Genomic DNA, 23,853 nt, shown 5'->3' with positions numbered 1-23,853 from the left:
GACTAAGTTGCAGTCTTATGTTGCGTGGAAGCCATAATCACGAGTTAGAAATCCACCGCGCTCACAGATAGCTATCAGTACCGATGTTACAGTATGTTCTGTATTATCTCAAGTGCATCGTGTAAAGTGGTGGAAAAATGTCCGGATGTGAACCTATATCAAGAACCAATCCGAGCAGTCTTAGCGCTACAAGCAAGCAACGATACGAGTCAGAAACCCAGGCTAGGTCGCAGATAGTCATCAGTTATCAGCGTCGTGTTTTATATTGTATCAAATGTATTCGTGTAATGTTGTCGAGAAAAGTCCATATGTGAACTCAGTTAAAAAAACTTAACGCTGCATGGAATTAATGATTTCAAATCCTGGTTAGGTCACAACGGTTTGTCCTCTTGACAGTGTGATGCCCTGTGTTGTCGTTGATGAAGGCTTTACCTTTACACCGTCCTCGCTCTATATCACTATAGTTACAATGCGATTGGTATAGTGTTTGTTTGAGAGAAACTCAATATAATGGATTTAGACGTAAGGCCAATACGAGTTTTCTATTGTCCGTTATTGAACGACGTTTTATCAACTACTCGGTTACTTAGCGTCAATAGAATTGGTGGTAACTACATGGTATTTCGGCAGATGAGGTCGACGATTCACCATGAAGTACATGACATTCACTTTAAACAGATGGGGAAAACCTAGGAGAAAACCCAATCAAGTAATCAGTCCAAGCGGGAATCGAACCTACGCCCGAGCGCAGCCTCGGATCAACAGGCAAACATGCCAACCGCTTGAACTACGCCGATGGCTCTTGCTGCCTGTTTCTCATAACCGAAAGAAAACCTTTTGTGTTTTCCCCTAATATGATCAGGAATTTCCAGTACATAGTGGAAGGGGTTTCCTCAATTACTGCAGATAATTAAAAGTTGTAATTAGAAGCAGACCGTGACCGCTAAGTATCAAACAATTCACTTAACCAAGGCCACCTGACGTTGACTCGTAAGAAAATTTACAGTCACTTCTAAGAAAAATCCTATAGATCCAACGATAGTTCGGTTTGTAATGCATTGTTTTATGTAGCATTTGTATTAGTTACATCTTCAAAGCTACGTGGAAGCAAAGGCAGTAAGTAGTCTAAGACCTAGACATTTCTTCATTTTCAAAATTATGATCTGTGTTGCCTCACCGTAAGATGGAAACCGACGTTATGTGAGTCCTGTATCACTGGAGATCCACTAATAAATTCATCTAATATCACGTCGAAGTAAAGACTCAGATTTGGATTTACTGTTGTTCTTGAACGGCTATAAGTTATGGAAGTGGTTATATTACATTATAAATTTTGTGGCGTTGTAGGCGACAGGAAATGGAACAAGTTTTGTTACCCAGTCTAATGTCCCTGACGTACATTTTTGGCGCTATATTGCTATTAATAATACAAATGTATTAAAAACAGTGGGTACTTACAGAATGTAGGTGTATCAACAAAGTACTCTTGAAAGGTTAAAGCATGAGCTAAGTATTATTTATAGTTTGAATTGTGTATCACAAAATACAAATGTGGTAGTACACACAACATCGCAGATGTTCAAAAGTGCGACCTTCAACTTTAACACCGGCCTACAGCAGTGCAGCAGCATTGTTACCCGGATATGCAGAAAAAAAAATCCTGAGTTTTCGCGAATGATATCAGCAGCATTCAGAATTCCATCTGCAATATCCTCCGCAGAATTAACTGGAGATGCAAACACAAAATATTCCGAATATTACAAAGAAAGTCCATGCATGATTATCGGGTCATATACGAGGCCATGCAACAACATTCCTTCATGTTTTTAAAGATTTCGTTGATGTAGGCCTTACATAGTGATGTAGAACCAAAGTGATATTTCGTTTTACACCAGTTGCTTAAGAAACTTTATGCTATTCCACATCTGCTATAATTTCACAGTGTTTATAAGTAGAATTTTGAGCACTCTTTGTAATTACATGAATGCATAAATACACAAGTCCGTGTAGCATAATTAGCCCAATCTCTGTAAAATTACATTTCTGAAAGCGAAAGGTTAGTTTTCACAAAGTTGTATTATTCTGTCACAAAGTAAATTATACTCTCTATTAAAATGGTCGCACCTCGCTGCTGGACACTTTCAAGAATTAATACCACTTCTCCATGCTGTCTTCATTTCTGGTTAAGTGGTTTCTTGGAATCAAGAAGAGAGAAATTCTCTTCTGCTTATTGTTTCCTGTGCTTTATTGTGCTCGTTACAAAGAATATTATGTAGATCAGTTGCTTTATATCCTTTTCTCAAACAACTAATTATTATACTTCGCTAACCGCAGTTCTAAGAATTTGGTAAATTATTACCTACATCGGAGAAAACTCTTTTCAAGCATAATATATTAGTGTATTATTTTCACAGTTCGTGCTTATAAATTCTTCCAAGTCGTGTCATAAATTTCTTCGTGAAATTCTCATTAAATGAAAAAATAATTGGTATTCGGTAACTTATCTATTTATAATCTTCTTCGAGGCCCCGTCTCCTATTCGGAGCCGGGTGCAGCACTGCCTATTCGCTCATTTTACTCGCTCACATATTCTCTACTTTGTTTTGTATTTTGTCAGAAATATCAGCGGTCCGACAAGCTGTGTTTCTTCAGAAATACTACAATCTGATACTCAGTCAAGACTCTGGACAGCAAAGATAATTGTCCGCAAACAATAAAACTTGTGGGGGGGGGGGGAGATGAACAGTGAGTCTATAAACTTTACCCTGAGCCCCCTTAAACAACGACATTCCATAAATAAATCTAAGGCACAAGATACTTACTTGACTTTATTTTGCTTTTATAGAAAGTCATGTTATGATTTATGTTCTCTTCTGAAAAACTATCATCCACAAGTGGGTTAGAACCCACGACTTTTAACTCTAATGATAACCGCCTCTATATGTATTACGTTTTTAAGAAGTTTGAACTTGTATAGATATTTTCTTCTATCTCAGCTCTACACCTTGGACTTTCTCTAGGGGTAACTCAGATGTACGCAGAGGGTAATTAAAACACGTTAGGGATTTCTGACTTTTTACGGGAAACAAAAACAATGTCCAAGTACAGAATAAATTAATATTTATTTATTTATTATTTACTTATTTATTTGTTTATTTATTTACTTATTTAAATTAATATGTGTTTATTTTTACCTTGCATATATTCAATTAAGCACATGAACAATGAAGAGTTAACAATATAGCTGAGCGCAGGTTGTTTATAGTATATATTTTATTAGCATTACCTGTAGCCTCAACTTGATACGTAGCACACAAGTCGAACCGTTTTATGACGAGACAACAACTATGATCTTGTGTATGATCTTATCATCGAGTTCAATGAATTTCGTTCTAATAATACTTTCACGTCAGAAATGACATTCTTTACACAGGTCAGTTCAGGAAAATATCTTTGTCGAATATATGTACCTAATTAACCAACCACTACTTAATACATAATATAATTTATGCGATTGTCTTAACTTTGCATGACTGAAAATGTTTAACTAATATACCCATTGTTTATCTCAACTAATAATTACCCTTGACTTAGAACGATTTCCCAGTAGTCGATAGTTTGCATAAATAGCCGGCAAACAAACCAAACACGTCTAATTATTTAGAAGTTCCTCCGGATACAAGTAATCTTTTGCACGCAATTAGTGTCACTCCAAGTTTCGATAATGACTTTTTCAGTAACGTATGTAGAATATATGCAATATATTACCACACGAAGGAGAACACAATATTGCTAAGTCACAAACTGGACTTGTGTTGTGATGTAGGTGACATGAAAATTGTGCGTGTTCTTATTATCATTTATTAAAAAGAAATCGGATGTCGGCAAGTCACAAGTGGAATTACGGCTAAATAACTGTGTCAAATCATTGCTTTAGAACTGGTCTAGACGCTCTGTGACCTTATATAATATCTAGACCATCGCTTTTTGTCCGCCTTTCAATACAGTCAGGAGACTTGAATGCCGGACTAGAAACACAACATCTTCATTCATTCAAATATACTCGTATATATAGAAACTCGTGACTTCCGAGAATGAGAAAGTAGTAGTGTTATAAGAAACAGCAAGTAATTGCAGATGTAACAGATACTTGTCTAACCGCATCACGAACACAACGAAACTGATAATAAATTGTCACTATTACATAAAGGTAACCTACTTCATAGAACTTTGTCGCTGGATATATTTAATCCATTCACAAGTTACTTAATGTGAAATCATAAGTTACAAAGTAAGCCGGCCGCGGTGCATGCAACGACCAAAAATCTCAGCTTTGATGGAGCATGGATTCTATGTTTGTGGGGTCGAATTCACCCTAGAGCATACAAGGGAACCTTCCACATATTAAAGTCGCACGAGTTAATGGATTTAATTTCATCAAAAGTTCACACCAAGTAAAGAAAGAGAAAGTCTCATGAATTTTACTAAAATATTAAAATTCGGTTCATTTCTTTGATACCATAAAACAGCTGTTTATGTATTCACTGTCGCGTGTGCATGAAGAAACGGTTCATGAACTTGTTCACATCTTGAGCGCAAGCTACGTATGTTCACTGGGGTGGAAATCGACTGTTCTCTCTTCTTGTTTGCCTGCATAAGAAAGCATCAAACTGAAATAAAGTATTGAAATTTATCCTATTGTTGTGATAAATATTGGCTTATTCTGCAAGTAATTTTCAGCCATCTTTGCTATCATTATTATTATTATTATTATTATTATTATTATTATTATTATTATTATTATTTTCGTCAACCATAGGGATTAGTTTATGTCGCCTGTCCATCTTGTTCTTGGTCTACCAACATTTCTGTGTCCTCTTGATTCGTAGTTCAGTACTATTTTAGGTAACCGGTCGTCATTCATTCTTCTTTTATGTTGGTACCAATTATGTTTTTGTTGTTGTATTTTTTCAGTCAAATTAAAAATATTTAGTTGTATATTTTTGTTCTTTTGATGATCTAAATGAGTGAGACCATCAAGATTTCGAAGGAATTTGATTTCACTGATTTCGAGTTTCTTTTTGGTTGCTCGGTTTATAGACTAATTTTCTGAAGCTGGGACAGCTAACGTTTTATAAAATTTTAGTTGTGTTAAACGTTGTGTTTTATTTTTAAGTTCCTTCATATTGTTCCACATATCATTTATTTATGACGTATTGTTCTTTTAATTATGATATTTGCAGTTTAAATAGTTAAATGAGGATACCTTTTATTGTTATTATTATTATTATTATTATTATTATTATTATTATTATACAACATCGAACCAGTGACCAGCAATATACTGAAAAGACTTGAGTTCTACAGGTGGTGAAGGTAAGAGTCCCAGGACCCACTTGTCTCGGAGTCGATATTGCCGGATCGTATTCTTTGCTTATCATCTTCCAGTCGATATTACGAAAATCGAGAGTTCTTCCTGACCCTACCCGATTTTTTGGCCGGTACGCGGGATACTCTTGCTTATAGGTTAATATGTTGTACTTAGCAGTAATTTTGTTTTATTCTATAATATTAATTTATTCCTGTTGTATTGTTTTGACCTAGTGTGTTCTAGTATTATTCTTTTCTATTTTCCTCTTATTCTATCCTTTTTATTATGTTTTATTGCATCCTATTTAATGTATTCTTCTCTATTATTGTTCTACTCTTATTTTCATTATTCTAATAATACGAATAAATTATAATTTATTTTATCATATGCTTATTTTTTCCTACTCTTATTTCCTCATTTTCTAATACATTATATTTATTTTGCGTTCTTCTTTTTCTGTTCTTACTTTATTATATCCTGTATGTATTCTAATGTTATTTTACTTTTATTTTGTTCCTGAATTCTATATTTATCCTATTCTATTCTTACTCTTCTCTATTTTTATTCTTTTATTATTAAAACAATATTGTGGTAAGCTTTGTCTTGTAGGCAGACTCCATTTGGAGAAAGCTGAATAAATAAAAGTTTATTCAAAATAATTCTGTTTTCATTATATCCTATTATTTTGTACTGTCAGTAGTCTATTGATTTCCGCAGAAGCAGCAGCTTTTCAGTACATCGACTTAAGGCTGGTTCACAATAAACCGAGAACGGAAACGACAACGAGAACGGAATATTTCCGTTGACGTTTCCGTTCCCGGTTTATTGTGAACCAACCTTTAGTTATCTCGGATTCCAGATTGTACGAGTATATAAGCCTATGGTACTATATTTTTTGTGTGCTTACATAGCGTGGAAATTTAACTGCACCATTTGAAAATAAATCCTACTTCTCCATATACGCAAGATGTAACATGAAATCTCTTGATACCTGGTCCCGGAACAATTTTTCCCTCGAAATTATTCAAATTAACTTTACAGGGAGTTATTCCTGAAAGCTTAATTTGCATAATACACGTCACTGTACGTAACAGAAAACCACAATTTAAAGTCAGAGTTAGTGTGCACTCAAATGTTGGTTGCTTGACGGTTGTCAGCCCACTTTGAGGTCTGTGGATATAGAGGAAAAATTGGATCGGTGTCGGGTAGAGTTCCCGGGTAGCTCAGTGGGAGAGCGTTGGTACGTTTAACCAAAGGTCCCGGGTTCGATACCCGGTCCCGGAACAATTTTTCCCTCGAAATTATTCAAATTAACTTTACAGGGAGTTATTCCTGAAAGCTTAATTTGCATGAAATCTCTTGATTTACGCTTCTTATGGAAACATTTTAAGAAATTTCTTCCTTTTTACAGTTTTTCATAAATATGTTACTCTTACATGTACTATTTAATACTAATATAATTTATATACATATTCATTTTTTTTCAGATTCCCAGGCGCTGGCCATCACAAAAGGCTGAATATTTTGAAAATTCAACATTCTTGGAACACAGTTGAACAGGTGAGATTAACGATTCCATTAATACAATTGACAGAATGTTGTATTAAAACATAATAAATGTAGTGAAAACGTTAAAACAGCGCAATGAAAAATACAGTGATAGGTAGAACACATATACAGGATGTATGAGAAAATGATTCTTAAATTTATTCTGAAATATAGACCAATAGAAAAGATAAATTAGAAATCTACATCAAGATCTCATGGTCAATGACCTGTATCGAAGACTAACAAAATTGGATATAAATTCATAAATGTTTACGGAGGCAATATATAGTTTAATAATAAGCATACTCATTTCTCTCATCTCGCTCTAATATAATAATCTTGACTAAGCATGTCGAATGTCTTTAGTATGCCGCCTTAGGAACTGACTAGAAGATGAAGCTGAATGACAATTTGAGTTACACAGGCGTTTTTGTGTAACCCTTAAACTAAAGAAGCATACATACGTACATACATACATACATACATTTTTTAATTTTTTTAAATTTATTTAAATTTAAATATGCAGAATAAAGAATATAATTACAAACAAACAAGAGAAATAGAAATAAAATAATACAAACAATATAAAAAAGGAGATACAGTAGTATTAACATACATACATACATACATACATACATACATACATACATACATACATACATACATACATTATACTAGGCGAGATTCCAATTCACAATTGTGAATTTAGCGCATTGTGAAAGCTGTGCATTAATAGTTTCGTACACTATATCTAACGTTAAAGTTTGTAACATAATCTGGCAACTCTGGTGACCTGAGTTAAAATTCTACCGACTTCATGTTGAATCTTTGGTAGCCAAAGACAATGTTCGAGCAGATTCTCTTGAGGTAATCACGTATTCCCGGCCATAATCTTACCAATTTTTCATAAGTAATAACAAACATGCAGTAGTAGTAGGAAACTATTACGGCGCACCATAATTTCAAGGAAAATAACTCCAGAAGATCCCTACGGCGATTATTCTACGAAGAAAATAACCATTGAATCTCCAGCGTTGACGCCGAAGTCTGAGTAATTCGGGCATGGCGCCATGCAAGAAACAACAATTTCGTTAAATGAAACAGGACACAAACAGACTCAAGTATACTTTCACATCTTATACTTTGGTAAAGTTTGTTTGTTTGGTTGGCTGATTGCTTGATTGCAATGTTTAACACCTTCAAATATGGTCGACTGCGGCCTTCCTGGATCTGCTAGTCTGGCAGTGTAGAAGATTATAGTAGATGCCACTATCTGTACAGAGCAATTCATTGTCAGTGATTGAATTTGTAACATATCCTGTAGGTTTTGCCTGGAGTTTTATAATTAAGGACTGAATTCTATCATGTTCCTTATTCCTAATATAAGGCCCAGCTTTACTTCCTTTTAGAAGGAAGCCAGATTAAGCAATTTATTAATTTAAAAATGTATTGCTCTAAGGTGGGTTGATTATTCTTTGTATTTTACACTAATTTTTATATTTGAATCGTAGACTTTTTCACATTTATTGATTTGTCTAGAGAAAATCAAAACTCGAGTAGGATTTAATTGATTAATACACGATTAGAAGAAAACATATAAAGATTAGAAAAAATAAAGTACTCTAAAAATAAAATATTAATTGACTTACTGAAATTCTATTTCACTAATGTTAGCTTCACGAAAACGTTTGAACTGAGCCGCCATTTTCAGTTGACTGTCTATGCTGTAAACAAATTACGATCGCAAAGCATGTTTTGAAGTACCGTAAAGAATTTGCAGTTTGAAATGTTGGCAAACAAAGAAACAAATGCTAGGGTAGTGATAAAAACAAACAAATGCTAGAGAAGCGATAAAATTAAACAAATGCTAGGGAAGTGATAAAATTGTGCGATAAGCAGCCATGATTGGTTGAAAGACGTCCTTTCGTACCGTTTTATTTGTGAAAAGTAGTATGACGTAGGTAGTAAAAGTGTAATAGTCAGTATAACAGAATAGGACTGATCTGCCGTTTAACTTAAGTTTTCGCTTAATTTCTTTAATAGCCTATCTGTAGGCCTATGTTATTTTCCAAAGTTGCTAATAGTCAGTGCTTTATTTACTTTATTATATTCTTCCTTTTGTAGATCTCCATGAAAGGTTACCTCTATTACAACATTATTAAATTACTTGCTCATGGTTTTAATTTCACTTTTTAGTTCGTACCTTTGTTAGTATTTGCTTATATTTAAACATTAATTTCTTTCCTATAGATACAGTTACATTTTTCACCTTTTTCGTCATTCAGAAATCTTCTCATAATAGCTGAAACGTGCAGGTTCAAACCCGAACTACTTTCCATTTTATCAATTATTCATATTAGCAACTAAGAGTTTTGAATTGTTTTTATTGTCTTTTGGCAGTGATGAAAAAAAATTCAACCCGATCTTATTCTGTTCAATAATTCACCATTTCTTTCTCCCACATTTAAAATGGCGAATCTAAACGCATGGACCACATTCTGTATTTCATAATTCATGAAGGGTTTATTCTATTTTTGAAAGAAATGCGCAAATAATGAATTAATCTTAAAACACAGTAGCTTGAAAACCTTACAGTTTCGTGAACAGTTTCCCCTCTTCTGAATAAAAACATAACCGCAACAACGAAATTTTACAAAAATAAACATCAACTGCAAATCAAGTTCGCTTTCAGCAACCGATAGTGTATCATCTTCACAGCATAAATTTAGATCTGACTTGTTGCTATTTTAGTATCTCTTTTTTTTTTTTTAACGTTTGCTATATCTTGATATGTAAAAATAGTGCTCAAGGCGTCCTTTTGTCGTATTCCATTACGCGCTCTAATAGCATGAGTAATATTTTGTTTTTACTTGATTTCAGTTTCGGTAAACTAGCGACAATTTCAAATGCATTCAGCACGTAGGTCATATTGCATTCCAATCGCTCACGCCTCTCAGGTGAGGCTGCGCTTGCAGTCTGTGTATCTGTAGCGGCCAGTATATCAAACGGGAATGTTGCTTAAAGTAACAACATTCATATATCCATTTCAGTTTAAAAACCGCAGGCGAAACTACTTCATGCTACGTACCAGCGAGTAGCGGTGTCAGGTGCACAGCTGTGGTAACCACCGGCAAGCCGATGCCCTGACATCACTCATCTACGACAGACTGAGTTCGAACATCCGCATGGTAGAATATAAAATCTCAATCAGGCCAGAATGCGAGAAACTAATTATCTCAATCCAGATGTCAAGTTTTCACGGTCATTTAGCTCTGAAGATCATTTTGGACTTTTGTCTATGTGTTGAGATTTAGTTTCGCTTATTACTTTGTAAATATTATATTCTCAGTGTCACATGTCTCAAGGCATGAAAGGGTCATTCATTTACATTGGACACGAAATAGTAATTGTTTACTCTTTTGGCTATTTAAGGGAAGGCATAGGTGAAATTACTAAATCTTATAGTTTTCAATCTATTGAGCTGAAATTTTTATCACATGCTACTTTTATATGTCAGTTAGCCTACATTGTGCAAAATCTCTTTTATCTAGCTTTGATGGTTTTGGAGATATTGTAATTTTAATCAATTTAATTAATTAATATATAAATGGTTCCACACATCGAAAATTAAAGAAAATCATGTTGAAAAAAATTCCTGCCATTTATTTAATCTTAATAAGGAAACGTGTCACATAATTTTATTCTGGTGTCCTTGGTCTTTGAGAAAAAAAAATGAAAACTGTAAGATTTAGTAATTTCACCTATGCCTTCCCTTAATCTGTACCCTTTCAATAAACTAGATTGTATTCTTTTATTTGCCCCCAATCTTTAGCCAACTTGTTCACATCTGTGGAGTAACGGTCAGCGCGTCTGACCACGAAACCAGGTGGCCTGGGTTCGAATCCCGGTCGGGACAAGTTACCTGGTTGAGGCTTTTTCTGGAGTTTTCTCAGCAAATGCTGAGTAACTTTCGGTGCTGGACCCCGGACTCATTTCACCGGCATTATCACCTTCATTTTATTCAGACGCTAAATAACCCAGATGTTGACAAAGCGCAGTAAAAAATAACCCAATTTAGCCAACTTTCTATCGTCGTCGACTTGGAAATTCTTCCGATTTAGGAAATTAATAATTCTTATACTTATCGTGATGCTGTCGCATATTGCCGTCATATAGAATAATTATGAGTAATGATATGATTGCAATAATAATAGTTCAATTTGTAGCTATGTTAATCCATAGTTTTCCACTCAATTTTGACTTAGTATTTGATTATAAGGCATGATACATCATTAAAATCTTGAACTTCTAAACTCTGCGTAACAATAAATTATTCCAATATTGTTAAATATAGGGTAAAGTTGCCCAATTCCGTGATACCCCTAATCCTGTGATTCGGTTTTTTCACTTAACGTCACTGGATTGGAAATCTTGCTAGGAATTTTACCGATATCTCAAATGTAGGCGAAAGATGCACTCTTTTGAGTAAGATATCTGGCGATACGGTCGAACGGCAAATCTTTTACTGACATTCAATTTTAAAAATGTATCACGGAATTAAGAGTATCACGAAATTAGGCAACTTTACCCTACAAAAAAAATAGATTTGTGACTGCACCACGTGACTAGAAAGATATAATTATTATAAAACCCAGAAAACTGTTCTGGGCATCAAATGGTGAGGCTATAGAACCAAAATTAAGATGTATTCATGATCCTATTCATTCAGATGATATACTAAATTGATACAAGAGATGAAGAATTAAAGCTGAATGCTAAAGTAACTGGCTGACTGCCATACATAGAACCTGGATCTATATGAAAAAGAATGCATGTTGCATGTAACATTTTAGAAAGTAAATGTGTTATCTTTGAATATTATTCCTTGGTCAGTGACTCTGCGTATATTTTGATTGTATATGTAAAAACATAAAGCATTTCTATTATTTTTTTTCATGTGTATGTTCAAATTTAGAGATGGAAATGTATTCTTTCGCTAATATATGCCGTTTGTGACTACTGAAAGAAAATTGCCATAATTTATTTTTTGACGCACACCTGAACTTTCCAGTCGTGGTTTACCTTTTCTGTAATGTAGGCTGCGGGTATAAAATTTAATTTGTTTTCAAACCACTGACGTTTTATTAGCAAATATCCTAAATACGTTACAATCCATAGTGAACAAATTGGACATCATGCACCCAGTAGGCTATGTGGATATCATATGCGCTTCTGAACCAAATGGTCCATGTTTCGATTCCCGGCGTGGGCAATGGAATAAATGTACTTATCTTCCGTTCACGGGACTGGATGTATGTTACTTGTCATATACTGTTCTGTATTCTCTTAACGGTGTCCCTTTGCCGTGCCGACCAAAATACCAGGAAGACTCACAATGCGTTCTTTGCCTAGTATCGGTCAAAATATAATACCCACCATTACACCGCACCGGATTATAAGTCAATAATACGAGGGGAAGTAAAACTGACGAAGGAAGGAAGATAAATTTAATTATATTATTATTGTTTTTAGTGGGTTATTTTACGACGCTTTATCAACTACTATGGTTGTCTAGCGTCTGAGTGAGATGAAGGTGATAATGCTAGCGAGATGAGTCCAGGGTCCAACGCCGAAAGTTACCCAGCATTTGCTCTTAATGGGTTGAGGAAAAACCCCGGAAAAATCCCAACCAGGATTTGAACCCGAGCCCACTAGATTCACAGTCAGATGTGCTAACCGTTACTTCACCGTGGTGGACTATTATTATTATTATTATTATTATTATTATTATTATTATTATTCATTGTAATTCCGTATTTTAGTCAATTCCAGGCTTCATATATTTCGGTGATTTTTTTGCATACATATCCAATCTCTATTCATAACAATTACTGAAGGTTAAAGTGTAGCCTAACAAAGAATTGTAGAATTTCAAACGTTGAATAATCTTCCACTTAAGTTATCTTCATCTTGTTGAAAGTGAGATAGTTCTTGTCATTGTTCGACAAACAGTTTTCCCCGTTATGTAAGTAAGATTACTAATTTCCTATTTTCTTTGGCATGATATACATTGTAACCATGCACCTGTACTGAGGACAGAGAAAATGAGGGAATAAGTTTCGCCATTTAATATGTAACTACGATTTTATCTCCGACAGGATGTCGTACACTTCCGTTTCAGCTACGGATTGCACCAGATATCAGAAATTAAACACCACTCAATGCAAATTAGTGTTCCTATATCACACGTGAAAGGTAGACTACTTTCACAGTGCTTGTGAGAGTTCGAAGAGCACACCATCGAAAAATAATACAGCTCAAGACACTGTAAAGGAGTCTAAAATAAATCAAATAAACGGTGGAAATGTGTATTATTTTCATTAGGTCTATTTTGAATGCACTTTAAACGTCGATCCATAACTTCAGGATATCTAAGCTTACGTACACATATAAGTAGGTTTTATTAATATTTTGAGACATATTACATGTTATTAGAACCGAAAGTCTAGGTTTGGACAGTTTAGAAATAAGTATATAAGTACATATGACTTAAAGCGCTAGCACGCTACACAAGTACTCTCTTAATCGTCTTTCCACTTGATTGTTTTGTAAGCACATTCCTGAGCAAAACCATTAAACATCTTGTCATCACAAACATGGAAGAATTCACAGCATTTTAACTACATTATTTGCAGTTGGATCTACAAGGCTATCTTAAAAATTAAAATTATAGGAATGTTTTGATTTGATATGATCCGAAACCATAAAGGAAACATAAAAATATTAATTTATATGACCAATAAAATCTGCATTATAGGTACTTATTGTAGAAACTGGCAACCTAATAAATTTGACTTGGGTATGGAAACAAAGGCAAAGAAAAAATACGACACATTACAGAAATTAGAACCCTTATTATTATTATTATTATTATTATTATTATTATTATTATTATTATTATTATTATTATTATTATTATTATTATTAAATAAATATACACTTGAAAATATGAAATATTGGTTTCCTTGCTCTATAGATCGAGTATTTGTGCTTGACGGTGGAATTTGAATACAAAATAATCATTATCAACTGATAAGTTTTGAAAATGTTATCTTCTCCGTGTGAACTAGATTTATACGAATACGTGACCTGTTGGAAAAGTCATCATTCACACTACACATTGGATCTACTGGTCTCTTTTGAATATAATGCATTTTATATCCCTTAGGGATGAAATATCATTTTAAAATTAACATATTAAGTTTGAAATTTGTAACTATTGGAAATATGGATACAGAATATTAAACAAAATAGCGTAGGCCTACTTTATCTTCTTCGATCGTTTTCATACCCTAATCGCATAATCTATATATTTCTCAACTTGATACCAGACGGACAGAGGATCAAATCCAGTAACGCGATATCAGCGTGACGACGGACGGAGACAAAACAGGATATCACATTGATAATGAATATCCACGTGGAATTCGAACTCACGACCGCTACTGCACGTATAGTGTGTTTCATATATTAGGCCTAATGTAATAAATGTTTGTCTTTGCTTCCGAATACTTTTAGTGGTTGAGAGGAAGAGAAGGCCTTAGGGCCTTAACTCTGCCACCTAAAATAAATTATTATCATTATTATTACTATTATTATATTGTTTGATTTGTATATTATTATACTGGAACATCATGTCTTATTGCTTATTTTGACTTGTTACCATTTTATTGTTTTATATTGAAAAAAAGAACCCGAATAGAAGTTGCATCATATAACTAAACTCGTGTTCAGTCAACCTACGAAATTTCATTATGTAAAGTATAGCTTTGTACAAACATGACCTGAATGTAGAAGTTGATTATGATACTGCATTCTATATTTATATGAAATTTCGTAATTGTCCATAAATTGCACAGATCTCAAACGCCGACACTTTTCGTTAGCCATGTTGGGTTATCAAAATGAAGTTTAGTAAAGCATTCAAATAAAGTTTCATAATTCTATCATCAATAAATTGTTCTCTACCGCACTTACCCGAAAATTCCATAATTCTGCGCGTTAAATAAATGTAAAGAGAAAGATTCCTCTGCAGACTGTATTATTATATAACACGAAAATGATTCTTGCGCCAATTGCTGTAACATTAGTCAATTTAACTCGAGAATTATATAAGATTTCGTTGTCTACAAGAAGGCAGCGAAATAACAGCTGAGTTTATCAAGCTTTATCCAACATACCTAATTATCAAGTTTCATATGACTCTTATTCAGTAGCAACAGAGTTATTTCGGACAGATTGATATGATGGGAGTCGCAAAGACATTTTCTTAAAAAATATAATATATCGAAGGTATTAATATTCTTATCATATGCAGTATACTGTACGTAATCTATTGTTATTATTAAATTATCAACACCACACAGATCTTTACTGCATACATTTGTGTGTAAATGATTGTATTAGGTATATAAGCCATCAATCTATATCCAGCTGGTGAACTGGAAATGTAACTTATTATTGTCATTATCAGCTTCATCAACTAAATGCCTAACATACCTATTCGGTTTCAGGAAAATTGAATTTATGTTGCTCATATTTTATTTTCATCACAGAGATAAATTTTGATATTCTTACATGTCATAAACAAATGTTCAAGCTCTATGTACGAAGTTTTAATTCATCCCGTGGATTAAGAAGAAAATGGAACCTCATACAACGCCTGGGTCTTCTGATATGTGAATATGAACTATAAGAACATTCGTTAGCCTTTTGTCTGCCTTTCGTCCTTAAAAATGGAGCGTTATTTTCCTACAAATAAATTATAGCCTATATTCAAGGCATAATCTTTGTTAATTATGATCATTTTATACAAATTTTCAATGTCTCTTTTGCGAAACGATTTACATGTTTATTTTAGTACAAAGTCCAGAATCTTGTATTTAATCTTTATCGTTTTGTGAGACCTTTAAAAGCTGATATACCTCGTGTTATACTGAATCTGTAAGGTTCTTCTGACAGAATATTACTAGCCTTTAACTTAATTCTACACACTAAGCATTCATACGAAAAACACACTCTCCATATTTGAATCATGAGCAGTTTAATGTGAAAGTAAATCAAAACAGAAAATTAACTGAACGTAACAATCGATACAATTTCATACCAGTAACGGATGTATAAAAATCGTTCATATTACTACGGCGTACATCTTATAAGTATCTAAATTACCGGTACGTATTTTTTTCAAACTATGACATATTTGTCAGCTATTTAAAATAGATTCGTATTTTTGAACTTTTTTTTATTGAGCTCTTTCGAGTTGCCTTAGCTAAAGATTGTAGACTGCTTCAGGGTTTAAATTACAGGCGCACAACAGATCCTGAAGATAAGAGTACAGTTATTGGCATATTCTTTTAATTTTATATTATATAATGCATCATTCTTGTTATGAATAAGTTTAAAATCAACTTTCTTTAAGCACAGTAGTTTATGTTGTAACAATTCTGGTTTTGTTTAATGCTACTGCAGTAGCTGTTAATATGGTTGCAGAGCGAAAAAAAAAAAAAACATTTTTTATGGTATTGGAAATTTCGTTTCATTAAGATGCAGAGTATATCAATTCTGCGCATTCATTTGGACATCCCTGGCGCTGAGAAAGACTTGGGAATGACCGACAGGAGAAGTGGTGGAGGAAGTTGAGTGACCCTCTACAGTCAAGGCCAAAAGAATTGTAGTGGAGAAAAAATGTTTTAGCATGAAGACATTCTTCTTTCCTTCGCTGATCCGCTATAAATGCTCATGTAGGCACATATGGGAAACGACTCACATGAACATTTCTTCATTCTTCGAGTAATGGCCAATGAGGTTGAGAATGGTATTACACAAACACATGCACAGATGGCTAACAAGTTCACAAGCGATATTTATTTAAAGCAAGGAATGGAAGGGTTATTATTGTACTCTGTGCAAAGTTGAGAAAAACTCATTATGGTCTGTTACCATGGCAGACAATTCCATAAATATTTCCTTTCTTTATTCTTCCACAGACCTACCATGGAAAAATAATATTATGAAAATAAATAAATATTAAAGCGTGATAATACAAGATATTTCCTAACAGATGGGGTCTATTTCAGGAACAGATTCAGGACCTAAAAATTATTTAAGAAATGGAACTTATAAATCAGGGGCTGCCGCTATTAACGGGAGCTGGGATTATTATTACAGCATTATTATTATTATTATTATTATTATTATTATTATTACTATTAGCATCATCATTATCATTATCATCTTATTTCGTAAGGTAGATATACGAAATGTAATAATAATAATAATAATAATAATAATAAGAAGAAGAAGAAGAAGAAGAAGTGTTAGGGAGGGCACATACTTCTGCATCCCTGCAACATTAGTGGTCTTGCCGATCGCTCCTAATCAAACTTAAGTCCGAAATCACTTTAAGTCCAAGTTGGAACGAAATGTAATTTTCAGGAGGGGAACGCTACGACCCAACACTGCGATCTATTGCGCTAACCCTCAACCTAGGTGCATTCTCAAACCCACACCGGCTGACTACACTAAGATTCGCTGCGTACTCAGGTTTCGAGCAGGCAACTTCCCTCCTCCCTAGGCCAGATCTCTCCGTGCGCCGCCAGCCGTTATTTTAACGACTCTGTATCAATGTCGCTGTTATCTAGCACCGATAAAACTGCGAAATAAAATTTATTAAAATTGATCTGGGAATTCGCTATTAGATGCTTGATATTCGCGTTTTAGTTGGGGAGAGTTTCGGAAAAATAACCCAACCAGATAATCACCCAAGAGAGATTCGAACCCATGCCTCAGAGCATGAATCTTGCTTGTTGCCTCTAGCTCATGCCAATGACTCAGAGAACTCATAGGCCTTGTTGTCTCTAGCTCATGCCAGTGATGCAGAGAACTCTTAGCCCTTTCAAAACTCCCACATGTCTATTAGAATTTATTGGCAGCCTTGTTCATGTCTCAGAGCATGAATCTTGCTTGTTGCCTCTAGCTCATGCCAATGACTCAGAGAACTCATAGGCCTTGTTGTCTCTAGCTCATGCCAGTGATGCAGAGAACTCGTAGCCCTTTCAAAACTTCCACATGTCTATTAGAATTTATTGGCAGCCTTGTTCATGTCTCAGAGCATGAATCTTGCTTGTTGCCTCTAGCTCATGCCAATGACTCAGAGAACTCATAGGCCTTGTTGTCTCTAGCTCATGCCAGTGATGCAGAGAACTCGTAGCCCTTTCAAAACTTCCACATGTCTATTAGAATTTATTGGCGGCCTTGTTCAGCGCGTTATCGAAGAATTTTATCGTTTTCGATTGATGTTGAGTAAACAATAGACTTTAGGTGGTTTAACAATTAATGGAGAAGGGATTCAGATCGAGGGAGCGTATAGGTCAGGCAGTGAGTCCCTTAGCTCCAAACAATCTATTTGGGACTCGGTTATCCAAAACGTTCATAGCAACTCACACCATCGTGTGTAAACTATATGCAACAAACTGCACCAAGAGGCAGACTACTTCGTCCAGGAACACATTCATATTTTCTCTTCAGAATATTGCAGTAGAATTTTTAGATAAATCTGCCAGCCAGAACAATAGAGTCAATTAAAATATCGCCGATTATTTTTGTCAGTACATTAATCCTCAATTGTTGTGGGTTTCTTACCTCAACAATAATGTGGTAATTTTATTCAGTATTATGTTTGGTCACACCCTTCCTAGTGAATGATCAACTCCTTTTGAGTGGAGGGTTTTTATAAAGGTACATAGAGACAATTTTGAGCAAATCCTTCAGAGGAGATAGGCTATATTTCTGCTGGAATACAATAGCAAGTTTAACTTCGAACCAGTTTGCTGCAAAAGTTTTTATACAATAACAGTATAGGCCTGTCTCGCGCCGTGGCGTCGTGATCTAAGGCATCCTGCCTAGGACTCGCGTTCCGGAATGCGCACTAGTTCGAGTCCTTATGAAGAGAGAAATTTTCTCATGAAATTTCGGCCAGTGTATGGGACAGGTGCTCACTCAGCATCGTGATGCACTTGGGGAGCTATGATAGGTAGCGAAATCCGGTTGCGAAAGCCAGCTATAACGGCTGGGGGGATCATCGTGCTAACCACACTTGAGGCCAGCAGCCGGCTAATAGGTCTGGGCCCTTCATGGGCTGTAGCACCACGAGTATTATTAACAGTATAGGCCCATATTAAAATGTGCAGCAAGAAATTGTAGGAAGAATCCAAAGAACCCGGAGAAATAACTTTATTTACCAATATTGCAACAGGAATTTCCGAGGATCAACCTCCTTGGTGATCCCAACTTGTATTGGATTCCCTCTTGACTCTCTTAATCAGTTTGAATCCGAACATAGTAAGTTGTTCCTGAGAGGCTCAATATACTACGTAATTGTTCTATACAACTTCAAAGAAATACACTTTATTTCCTGTCTTATGGGAAAAGCGTAGCTTACCGTAACAATTCAACGAAGGTGCATGGTGCAGTTAGTCAATTCTGAGAACGAACATCTCAGATCTGTATTCTGCAGTACAAAAATAAAAGCACATAAATTTTAGACGTTGAAATTACATCCCAAACCGTTCCATTTTAATTAGAAATTCCCATGTATTCAACCTGCACCTTGACCTCACTTTGTAGTGTCTAATGTGAGAGTTTTATGTGACCATGTCCCTTGTTACAAAGAGATTAGCTGTGCGAGTTGACGTGCTATTATCAACGGAACAAACCTCAAATGAACTCTCTCACTTTCTTATACACAAGTAACACGAGTGATGAAAAGAAAAATCACTTCAATTGCGTGACAAATGTATACGACCAAAAATAACGTTTTTCGACTTTCTGAACTTCGCCAAGGAACTCTAGACCAGAATTCTGACAGGTGCTGTAAAAAGTAATAGCGAGCAAAGCTACTGCCGTTCTATATTTAACGCATTATCACACCGTTCCTGAAAAATATCATTAGTTAAAATAAATAAACGCTATAAATGAAGCACAATATAGCTCTCTTAAATGCCGTTCTTGCTCTAAATTTATTTTTACCATCGCTCGCCCAAATTAGTGAAAAGTATTCATTCATTGATAGTTTTCTGCCTAAGGGTAGGTCTTTCACTGCAAACCCAGTATTCTCCAATCTTTCCTATTTTCTGCGTTCCTTTTAGTATCCGCATACGATCCATAGACCTATACCTTAATGTCGTCTAACATCTGATATCTTCTTCTGCCCTGAACTTTTCTCCTGTCAACCATTCCTTCCAGTGCGTCCTTTAGTAGGCAGTTTCTTCCCAGCCAATTCCTTTTTCTCATCTTAATCAGTTTTAGCGTTATACTTTGTTCATCCACTCTTCCTAAAACAGCTTCAATATTCTGTCTGTCCATTGAGTTTTTTTTATATGGAGTTTAAATATTTTTAAGATTTGGATTTATTTTATATTGCTACGACTAATAAATAATGTTAACAAAAGCGATCCTAGGAAGAAGTTCGAATGCGTAATGTGTTCTATTAATTAATTATAATATTGTTGAATATATTTTAGTAAATGTATCTTTATCTTAGCTCGAATGGTTTTCTCATTGCATGTATGGATAGAACGCGGTGGGTCCTGACAGAAAGGGCTGGCTCCTCAAAATTTTGTCTATCCCTGATTTTTGTATAATTTTAAGTTATGTTAACATTCTATATTTAATTTATTTCATTTTATTTCTATTGGGGTCTCAAGCCACTTTGGAATTTATAATTATATGTGAAGTCCCTTTTTTATCTGAGCTGGAACTCTTGCCGTTCAGCCCGCAGTCTCACCCTAGCAACAGTGCCAGCTCGGCTCTTATATTAATAATTTATTGTATGATAAATATATAATAAACAAAAAATAAAACATAAATAAATATTTTTACTCTCCTGAATATTTTGCTTCGTGTCAAGTAAATACACAGAGACAGACTGTTTCATGCTGATGGACATAGCGAAGAAAATTGGTATAAAACTGCGCACCTCAAAATGCTAGGGTGTAAGGGCATTCACTAGTGCTACAAAGCATGCTATATGCTGTAACTAATATAATTTAAGTGAAAGATTTCACAGTTAATACCAATACTTCGATTTTCGTATCACCTGCCACAATACAGTAAATAACATATTTTGGTTTGATATGTAGACACGTGGCTTTTGTTTTGTGCAAAGTCTCTTTTTCTTTGTTCTAAAATATTTTACACCATATGAAGCGTTTTCCATTGTAAGTTTTGCGGAAGTCATTTGTATTGTGACGTAAAATAGCAGCAGTTTCAGTCGAGCAATTTATTCGTAAGACTTGTATACAGTAATTTAAAAGAAAGCGAGGGAAGACATGCATTCCGTGAAGGCGATTGCCGTACGAATTTCGCCCAGGATATTGGAATTATACGTAACTTTGGTCTACTGTTTGAAACGAATTCATGCTTTTCCTGCGTTGTTTATTTTTAGACTTGAACACAGTACCAGTACTATAATAGGTAAGCGTAACAAACACGTATTGTTAAGCTTCTTTTGTTATTTTATTTTTATTTTTTTGTGTAGGCCTACTGATTCGAACTATATTGTCGATAGAATTTTCAATCGTTATTCTTTTGTTAGTGAAAGATTTATTGCTTCTAACCTTATTCAAAAGTGAGAGTGAGTTTGTTAGAGCATTAACAAATATTGAATTGAAAAACTGAAAGATACAGGTCATTCTTTACGCACTTCCTAATCTAAAACCAATACTCTCATGTTAAAAAAATAAATCAGTAAATAAAAGCAATGACTTTGTGTTACTTCTTCAGGCCGCACGAGAACGTACTAAAGTAAATTGTACATAAAAGTATTGTGTTTTATCATAGGGTAATTTCCTCAATATCAAGACATTCCTTTTATTTATAGGATTCATTCGTAGCTCCGTAAGTCGATGACATTCACCAACTGGAGACGTATTTTCGATTTCTAGTCGATTAAGAGCTTTGGGCAAATTTTCTCCGGATATTTCAGTTTCGCATGTTATTTTATTTCACCGTTGCTCCATTACCGCCGCATCATTAGATCATGTCCTGAATATTCTCTTCTGTTTAAATTCAAAAATAAATAATTACGTAGACGAATGTGCCAATTTTTTTTTTATTTTATATACAAATAGAATAGATAGTTGTTTAGTTAACTGTTCGAAGATAGGTCTGAACGTCACAAGAGATACCAAGAAGGCACTACTTATGAGGAACCTAGGCCCGTAGATAATGGGATAGAGTGACCAGTTCCTTTCCTCCTCCATTGCATACATCGCCGACTAGCCACATACAACATTCAGTTGCATACAAACAATATTGTTCTTCCTCTGACACATATCGTCAAGTGAGATGTATGTCTGATAATAGATACACATATCAGCCAGAATCTCAATCAGAGGATAGTAGACAGTATTGCCATTTAATGAATGTTATGGATAATGAATCCTCTGATTGAGATTCTGGCTGATATGTATATCTATTATCAGACAGTACATATCACGATATGTCAGAGAAAGAACAATTGTTTGTATGTAACTGAAGTCTGACTAGTGTAAAATGTAGCTGGTCGGAGATGTATGCAATAAAGAGGAAAAGTAACTGGCCACCCTACCCCTTTATCTTCTGGCCTAGTTCCCTCATAAGTGGTGCCTTCTTGGTAACACTTGTGAGGTTCAGACCTGTCTTCGAACAGTTGACTAAACAACAATGGATAATGAGAGGAGAATGGCATAATGCCAAACGCACATAAGCCATTGATATGGGCTCATTGCATTACTTCCAGATTTTGACGTGAAAAAGAACTGGCCGGCAAATTTCGTATGGAGCCCTTTATTAGGTATTTTTTACGTGCAGTAAATCTTAGACAAGGATTCCTCAGCTTTCCGAAGAAAGCTATTCTAAGAATTTGTATCGTCTTCGGCTGGGTTGAGTCTGCGAATTTCGAGTCCAATGGCAAGCATGGTCACCATTAGACCACCAAGGACGACCTTGCCACATTTATTATAGTAAACGTTTCCTCCTATTATCTCCTATCGCTTATGTTTCATTTCTGTTCAGTGTTTAATGTATTCCCAATGGAAGTATAAAACTTTTCATGTTTCTCACTGTTTTTTCAGTTCGTATTAAATTGCAATGTATATTTCTTCAATATGTATTACATTTACATTTACTAAAATCTCTTTCCATTTAATTTTAAATGTTTCAGATAATGCTTCATTGGTTCGGCCATACGTAATAAATGTTTACAACAAATGGTAAATTCTTGGAAAATGTGCCTATTACACCCTGTTCTCCGGTAATCTTTCCTGCTGTGCTGTATTGTAGCCTCGGACTTTGAAAACCTTCGCCTTGTTTCACAAACTTTATACTCGTGCCGAAAAGAGAACCTTTATGAATTTGTTTTTAAATAACTATTTCGATATCAAGGAAGCGAAAATTTTCTTGCAACACCGCCAGTGGCGAAGCTAAGGTGTAAATACTGGGTAGGCTGAAAAAAATTTGCTTACCTTATATCTTTTATACAGCAATGTTTTCCGGTTTTTTATCAAATTTTTTTGTGATACAGACTATGCAAGAGGATGATGACCACTCATTTTCACTCCCGAACACAATATAGGTATAACAATATAACTTAATAGTCTCAAAGCAACCTATTAGCCAAGGATATTTCTTAAATAAGTGCTCTGCCCCCAGGACATCTTTCACTGCAAACCCAGCATTTTCCAATCTTTCCTATTTTCTGCCTTTCTCTTAGTCTCCGTATATGATCCATATATCTGATATCTTCTTCTGCCCCACACTCTTTTGCCATTCACCATTCCTTCCAGTGCATCCTTCAGTAGGCAGTTTCTTCTCAGCCAGTGACCCAACTAATT

General features: G+C 34.8%; 1 protein-coding gene across 2 annotated transcripts in view; it reads left to right on the top strand.

The window, feature by feature from the left end:
• Positions 1–23,853, top strand: part of LOC138694756 (ATP-binding cassette sub-family G member 8) — a 138,503-nt gene that overhangs the window by 82,195 nt on the left and 32,455 nt on the right. For both annotated transcript variants that reach the window (XM_069818777.1, XM_069818778.1), the window contains exon 2: positions 6,859–6,931. The gene's annotated coding sequence lies outside the window, so the exon portion shown is untranslated. The remainder of the gene's footprint in view (positions 1–6,858; positions 6,932–23,853) is intronic.

Source organism: Periplaneta americana, chromosome 2 (genome assembly GCF_040183065.1).
Source record: "Periplaneta americana isolate PAMFEO1 chromosome 2, P.americana_PAMFEO1_priV1, whole genome shotgun sequence".
NCBI lineage: Eukaryota > Metazoa > Arthropoda > Insecta > Blattodea > Blattidae > Periplaneta > Periplaneta americana.
This window is presented reverse-complemented; position numbering and strand designations above follow the sequence as displayed.